Genomic DNA, 8,207 nt, shown 5'->3' on the forward strand with positions numbered 1-8,207 from the left:
CTACACTTAAACATAAAAAATGACCTTGATCTTGACACTAAAACTACAGCGTCACACGCATCTAGGGACAAAGTTTACTCCTCACCAACTGGGGTCATGCGAAAAACACATTTTCAAAAGTGTGTGACAAAATGTTGCGCTGCTCACAAAGCAGCAAGCAGAATTGTTCTGGGCTGGGAGCAAATAATTCTGCCCACCTGCGCAGGAGGCACGCTGGGGAATGCCGCAGAGAGCCTACAAAGAACAGTGGCTTTAATGCAGACATCGTTTTCTGAACCCGGGGAAACAGGTTTTGGCCTATTCAGAAACAAAACAATAGCATATGAATATATATTTTCAAAGCATATGTAACTGAGAGATCCTGTTGTGTACAAATCTATCCCAAAGTGACCAAAAAAAGTCTTAGTAATAATTTCCCATTTCAACTGAAGCATAAGGCCAATAAATGTGTTCAGAAAAAGTGTGTGATTAGAATGCAGATAGAAGCTTCTTTCTATCATACTCCACATTTTCCCACAATTGAACTTGAAGCAGCATATATTAGGCTCTCATCCAGGAAATGACCAAGTGCTCACCTGCTTAGCACTGAAGAAGTGTGCATGCACACGAAAGCTCATACCAAGAACTAACTTAGTTGGTCTTTAAGGTGCTACTGGAAGGAATTTTTTTATTTTGTTTTGACTATGGCAGACCAGCACGGCTACCTCTCTGTAACTGCTTAGCACTGTCAGAGTTGCCGAATCACATGCCTTTAGACCACTGGTGGGGAATCTCCAGCCTGTGAGCCCAGTTAAGCCTAATAGGGGTCTGATCTCAGATCATGAGTCCTCAAACCCACTGGCACCACACCTGATGTCATACTATAGGCACAGGTAGGAGCATCAGGGTAGCCAAAATAGTACCCCCCAGATCAGCCTTTCTCAACCTTGGGTTCCCAGATGTTATTGGACTGCAACCCTCCATCATCCCTAACCACCAGTCCTGCTAGTTAGGGATGATGGGAGTTGTAGTCCAACAACACCTGGGGACCCATGGTTGTGAGTCTGCTCCAGATGATGTGGGCTGCAGCTCCCATCATCCCTGGCCATTGCCCATCCTGGTTGGGACCGGTGAAAGTTGTAGTTCACAACACCTGGAGGGTACCAAGTTGCTTATCTCAGGCCTACATGAAATCTGCTCTTTTTCTGCTAAATATGTTTAGCAACAACAAATACGTTGAGCAACAACAAATGAGCAAGAATGTGGATTAGGATTGCAGAGGCTTGGATCATTCAGTGGTTGGTGCTTACCAGCCTATTCCAAAGCCCTTCAACTAAGACTTTTCTGTTGTGCTCCAGAGATTGCATCTGTTTAGTGGCATCTCTCATTTCCATGAAGAACAATGAAAAGTTGGAAGGTGAATCGGGCTTCTTACTATTCAAAGATAATTGTGCTGAGGCAGGAGTATATAAGGGAACATGCTGTCTCCTATAAATCAGTATTGCACATTGTCTTTGAAACATCTGCAGCTGCCTCTGGGTCTGGAGGGCCAAGTGGACAGAGAGAATTGGAAACTCATCCATCGCACAAAGGTCAAAAGATGAGTTTTCCACTTTCCACCATCTGCAGTGCACTCTAGTTTCATTTCTATTGTGTCCTGTGCTTTATTTTCAAGGCGGCTTTGACTTGGCTCTAGCCACAGTGATTATGCAAAAACAAAACAGAACCTGACACTACATAATCAGCAAACCGGAAAGTAACCTACAACCTTCTTGATGTGTTGGGCTGTGACTTCTATAGTTTTAGTGGAGCGTTCAGGCTTGATGTAGCCACCTGAGAATGATTCCATGCCAAGCTGAAGATATTTCCCACCCTCTGCTCCCAGAATTTTTCATTCATTCTAAGTTGGCCTTGTGCAATGGATTTGCTGGATCCATGCAGTGATGCATGTTTTAAACTCTGTCACAGTGAACCTCTTCAAAGGCCAAGGCCAAGCAAATCAAAGGAAAATGGAGGGAGTGTAGTGACATGAGACCCAACAGGAAGAAAGGGAGATAGCTATTCCTACAAGACGGTGGCTAAAAGGGGTTAGTTCATGGTTGCCCTGATCACCTGTGGAAGAGATCACCTGGAAGCACACTTGGTGTCAAGAGATGTATCATTTATTTGCCCAGATGTATGCAACTTATTATATCATCTTTTGATGGAGGATGTGTAACCCACCCCACAGTTTTTAATAGTTTGGTATTACTTTCTTTGGTTTTTAAGTGCTGTTATTCTTTATTATGAATGGTTGTGTGATGTTGTTGTTGTTGCTGCTGCTACTACGTTCATCCCACCTTATATCCAGGGAGTTTAAGGTGCTGTGCACATGTCTCCATCTCCGCATTTTATCCCCACAACAACCTCGAGAGGGAGGTTAGGCTGAGAAATAGTAACTAACCAAGGTCTCCCAGTGGACTTTTTTGGCTGAATGGGGATTTGGACTCTGGTCTCCCAGGTCCTAATAGGACTCTCTAACAACTACACCACACTCACTTTCTGTAACTGAATGTTTGTGTTATGCATTGGACTCTAGGATTGACTATGATTAAGAGCAGATGAAGAACATCTTTAAACAAACAAATAAGATATGAGGGCACAGAATCTCTGCTCCAGTACACTGATGTGTTGGAACTGATTCCATGTGCAAACAACTATTATTCTTTAGTACATTTTTATCCCACTGTTCATGCAAGGAACTCAGGTTGGCATACGTGAATCCCCCTACTTTATCCTCACAAGTCTGAAATATATGAAGCTGAGAGCTAGTGTCTAGCCCAGGCTTCCTCAATCATGGCCCTCCAGATGTTTTTGAGACTACAATTCCCAGCATCCCTGACCACTGGTCCTGCTAGCTAGGGATCATGGGAGTTGTAGGCCCAAAACATCTGGAGGGCTGAGGTTGAGGAAGCCTAGTCTAGCCCAAGGTCATCCTACACCACACTGGCTGTAAACGGGTTGGGAGAAGATGCCCCCCCCCCCCGGAAGTAGGTGTTGAGTAGTTCCGCCTTCTCTCTGTCACACAATAACATTTCTCCTCCCACACAGAGAACCTACCACTTGCTTGTTCTTCCTCTTATTTCAGACATAGCCAAAGACACCTTTTTATTATTTTTAACCTCTCTTGCAAGCCTGAGCTCATTCTGAGCTTTAGCCAGCCTTCACCCTGCAACTGTTGACTACTTGTGTATGCACCTCCTTTGTGATTTCCCCTTTCTTATAGCTCCATTCCTGTTTTTTTAAAAAAATGTCCATAAACATTCATTTTGTTGCAGGTCCCATTTGCTACTTAGCAGAATTACTGAAAATGTATCGCTGGAACTGTCCTACTAGGGAATAATCTTTCAGTCTCAAAGTTCCTGGTAGGAGCAAGAAAATGCATCATTCTGAATATTCATGATGCAGATGTTTGTGACATCATCACAGCAGTATGTGAAATTTAAATATTGACTTCCATCCGTGGAAACACCCTTGGATTACAGCCCATATATTTACACAGCCATCTCTTCCTTTAGCCCATGTCATTTAACTGAAGCGCATGCCACAATAAAAATGATTCCGTAACTGATTACACAAGTTCACGTCACAACAAACCTGTTCATCCTTTTAAAGAGCTCTCTGGTATGTTGAAAACATTAACCTAATGTGGTTTATGAATGATGAGCAGATAGCAATCCTAATTTTAAAATGTGCTGTTGACATAATTTCAAAACTGGGGTGGCTAGTACTTGAGGTCCCAAGAGACTGTCAGTCAAAGTTGTTTTATGTTTAAGTGGAACTCCAATCTCTTGATCACCTATAAGGATCACCATTACCAAGCCATAAGTGGTACATGTCCAGTTAGGATTCCCAGGATCTTGCCTGAAGATAGTGCCAATACTTCACATCCATTAAACATGCACATCCTGCCCCATTTCTCTACTAAAGGTAAATGTAAAGGGACCCCTGACAGTTAGGTCCAGTCGCGAATGACTCTGGGGTTGTGGCGCTCATCTTGTTTTACAGGCCAAGGGAGCCAGCATTTGTCCACTTCCGCAGACAGTTTTTCCAGGTCATATGGCCAGCATGACTAAGCCACTTCTGGTGAAGGCAGAGCAGCACACGGAAACATCATTTACCTTCCCACCAGAGTGGAACCTATTGGATGAGAATATTCTATGTGAAGCACAGAAAATATGTCCCTTTTTTAGTGCCTTTGTACATTATCATCTCCAGGCAATGACATGATAACCCTAATAAACCTGTCATTTAGGTCAGTAGCCCCATATAATGAATGGATCCATCAGAAAATTGAACAGACAATATATTGGCAGTGCACCATTACTGAAGATGAATGTAAAGGGGTCAGCAAACTTTTTCAGCAGGGGGCCGGTCCACTGTCCCTCAGACCTTGTGGGGGGCTGAGCTATATTTTTTTTGGGGGGGATGAACAAATTCCTATGCCCCACAAATAACCCAGAGATGCATTTTAAATAAAAGGACACATTCTACTCATGTAAAAACATGCTGATTCCTGGACCGTCTGCAGGCCGGATTTAGAAGGTGATTTGGCCGGATCTGGAGCCCCGGGCCTTAGTTTGCCTACCCATGGATTAATCCCTTCCTTACATTGTAATCCTAAACACATTTACAAGCAATCAAGTTTTGTTAAAATCAGTTAACTTTACTTTCAGATAGGTGTGTTTTTTACTTGATAGTGATCTCCATGAGTTAAATGGGAATACTGAAAATATAGAAACGTGTTTTCTGTGCCTCCTTCCCAGTTCTGCAAGCTGAAGTTTGAGCATTTCCCAGAAGTTATGTAACACTAAAATTAACCAAGTTTCCAATGACTAGGACTAGGCTGGAGATATACTTATTGTATGTTTATATGTCTTTGTTAAATATTTCTTTTCAAAGGGATATTGCCAGCTTCGTGCCTTGGGCTCTTCCGCACAATCAGCTCATTGTACCATAAATGCACTTCTGTTCCTCATTTGTCGCACCTACACCTCATGACTTTCCTCATGGTTGTGCTTCTGTTGCCTGCATTTCTGCTGCCAAACACTCAAAGCCACAGTATTTTCTATTTATCAAAGTAGAGCACTTCCATAAAAAGCCATTATCATAATGCTCACCACATGAAATGTGGGTCCACAACTGCTGTGAGCAATAATCAGATATTTTTTCCAACATGGCTAGTGATCAGCCACGCAACTTATCATTTGCACCCATAGGGTGCAAGGAAAAAAACAACCAGTGACATATTAGGAAACTTTACTGCTTTGTTTTCTAGGGTTGATCAAATTCCTTAGAGGCTCTGTTCTGCCGGAGATAACATGTAATAAACAAAAGTATCTTCTCCTTTATGCCTGCCCTCCTGTTTCTTCTAAAGCTTCTGCACCTATATTCTAATCCGGTGTTGTCTTCAGCCTTCAGTCTAATCCTCAGTCACAAAATCAAAATCTATTCCATCTCCTTGGCTGTCTGTCCTCGGAGTAAAGCAGGAAATATTTGGAAACTTGCCATCTTGAGGGAAGAGCAGGAAAGGGGAGAGGAATTCCCGAGCCACCCCCTGGAATGTTCCTGCAAGTCAAAGGATATTGTGCCTTTTTGTTAGTTGCAAACAGCCATCACCTGTCAAATGGGGGCAGATGGGGGGGGGGAGAGAAGCTTCATTGTGGGGTGTGCAGTGAGAGGAGCAGATGGTAAAGGCAGGTTCTTTCTTTTTTAATCAGCCTTCTTTGGCATTAAAGACAACAGATCCTCTCACAGCTTTGATTAAATAAGATTTATTTCCACAGGCAGCTGGCAGGCAGAATGCTTACCCCCAGTCAATAAATACCCCTCCTCTAACAACAAGCTGCCTGCACTCGCCTCATACAGACACACAAATACATGAACAGAATTTCCAAGAATGAACTCCCTGAATCCACAACCAAATTGCCCAGAAAACTTAGACTAAGGACTCTTCCCCATATAGTACACATAATAAGCCCTTGTGCTTTTTCTTCTTTGTTGGGAGATTAAACAGAAAAGGGGCTAGGTCCCCTTCTGAAAGATGCTGAGACCTCTCCCCTTCTTAGCATGCAATCTTCAGGACAAACACAGAGGACTGTAGTGCTTTTGTTTTTGTATTTATGAAATCACACTTCTTATGGTAGCTGTCTTGAGCATCCCATTACTGGATGGAAAGGCAGAGGGGAAAATATTTCAATAATAATAATAAGCACTTTATAAAATGGGGCCAGCAGGCTCAAGTCTGGCATGGTTCTGTGACTTGTGGCCTGGAATTTTGGTCCCACGACCCCCAGTGTACCTTGAGGCTGGCAAGGGCAAAGCATTCAGTGCCCCCTACACTCCTGGATATTATCTCACCTCCTCTCAAGTCAGCCTGAAGGTTTAAGACACCTTGCAACATTTCACAGCTTTGCAAACTGCTTCGGCTGAAAAGCACCGTACATTTTCAAAATTAAAATAAATGCTTTGGGAGATTTATGCCTGGTATGAAGAGGGGGGGAAACTATTCTGGGACTGTACCCCAGGAATCCAGCAAGAAGCATCCCCCCAAAAATTTCCAAGCAGACCAGTTAGATTTCTTCCTGCACTGTGAGAGCAGTGAACAATGGCTAATATAATAGGGTAGTTTCATGGGAAGACAAAGGAGGAGTGTGCCTTTTGTGGGGTAAAGTCAAACTGTTGAAAGGTTGCAGTACCTGCTGAGACCAATACAAGAGAGACATGTTTTATTGCTGATGGGGCACATGAAGGCATCTGGTTGTGCTCTTACAGATGCACCATGGCCAGTGGCCGACTTTGGGCTTTAAAATTTCAGCAGCACCTTGTGAGCTGCCAAACTTCGTCACCTTCCCCCCTGCCGCTTCTTGTCTTCCATTGTTCATCAGTGTTGCAATGCCCTCTGCGGTGTCCTCTCAGCTCAGTGTCCAGTATGGCTGAACCAGTCACATTCCCCTAAATCCACTTGTGCCATAGTGTTTCTTCTCTCTGTGTTCCTTCCGGCAGTCATTCCTCCTCTAGTCACTGTTGTGGATACGTGACCAGTCTGATTTCCCCCAGGATTTGTGGTTGTCTACAAGGGATTACTACACAGCAGGGTAAATGTTGCCAGCATTCATGCCACTTTTGCAGACATCTTTGTAACACAGACCTGGTGCCTGAAGCCAGCTCCCTGTAGAGCAGTGTTTCCCAACCTTGGGTCTCCAGCTGTTTTTGGACCACAACTCCCATCATCCCTAGCTAGCAAGACCAGTGGTCAGGCATAATGGGAATTGTAGTCTGAAGACAGCTGGAGACCAGAAACAGCAAGATGGTCCCATCATCTTCCATTCTGTGGAAATGACCCAACCAGCATAGACATATTTGAGACAGGCGTGTGAAAATGCTGGGAATATGGGCTTGGGAGAGCACATCTGTCCTGCCATGTGACACTCAAAATCTTCAACTCACTACCATAAACAACACACAAGCCTGGTAGACCTTCATCTTGGTATTGGACATTAACATCACATTCGCCCTTTTGGAGAGGCAAGCCAATGCCGTAGCTGCCTTGCCAATACACTTGTCCAGCTCAGCGTCAATGGAGAGGCTGCTGGTTATGGAGGAATCCAGGTAGACATATTAATCTGCCATCTCAAGCATGTGGCGGTAGACTCAGCTCTACACGCTTTGTTTTAATTATACCAAATCAGAGGCAAATATTAATGCAAGGGCAAGTGTGGCAAAGCTGGTCACACACATTCCCCTCTGCTGGCTCCATTGTTCCTTGTCAACCTTCTTTATCCACTTACTAGAGTCGCCCTTAGAGATGCCATTACTGTTGGGGTACATCCAGATAGAGGTATTTTCAAAGGTCAGATATGCTGATTCAGGGTGCCTGACAATGTACACAAGCCACAGGGGAAATGGGGCCGATCCTTGCTAGCAGCACACTAGAGATTCAGCGCAGTCTAAAAGTTGCAGTCACAAAGCCCTACATTGGTGGGTACTTTTTTGCATGGAGCATCTTCCCTCTCTGCTAAGTCTGGAATTGGATGTTTTCAGCAGTTGATGGATTGCTGAATGGGGCACAACTGTAGTAAGCCTGAGGCCTTGCCATCAGATCTTGAGGCCTGCCCAGAAAAGTAAGCAGCCTTGCCAAAGGACAGGGAAACAGCAGGAACCCCAAAATTTGGGATCCTCTCCAAAAC

The 8,207-nt window shown here is 44.0% G+C and overlaps 1 long non-coding RNA gene across 1 annotated transcript in view; it reads right to left on the minus strand.

Annotated features, from left to right (window-relative positions):
- Window positions 1-8,207, minus strand: part of LOC309343270 — a 139,776-nt gene that overhangs the window by 127,352 nt on the left and 4,217 nt on the right. The window lies entirely within an intron of this gene.

This window comes from Podarcis erhardii, assembly GCF_964252035.2.
Source record: "Podarcis erhardii genome assembly, chromosome: 5".
NCBI classification, from domain to species: domain Eukaryota; kingdom Metazoa; phylum Chordata; class Lepidosauria; order Squamata; family Lacertidae; genus Podarcis; species Podarcis erhardii.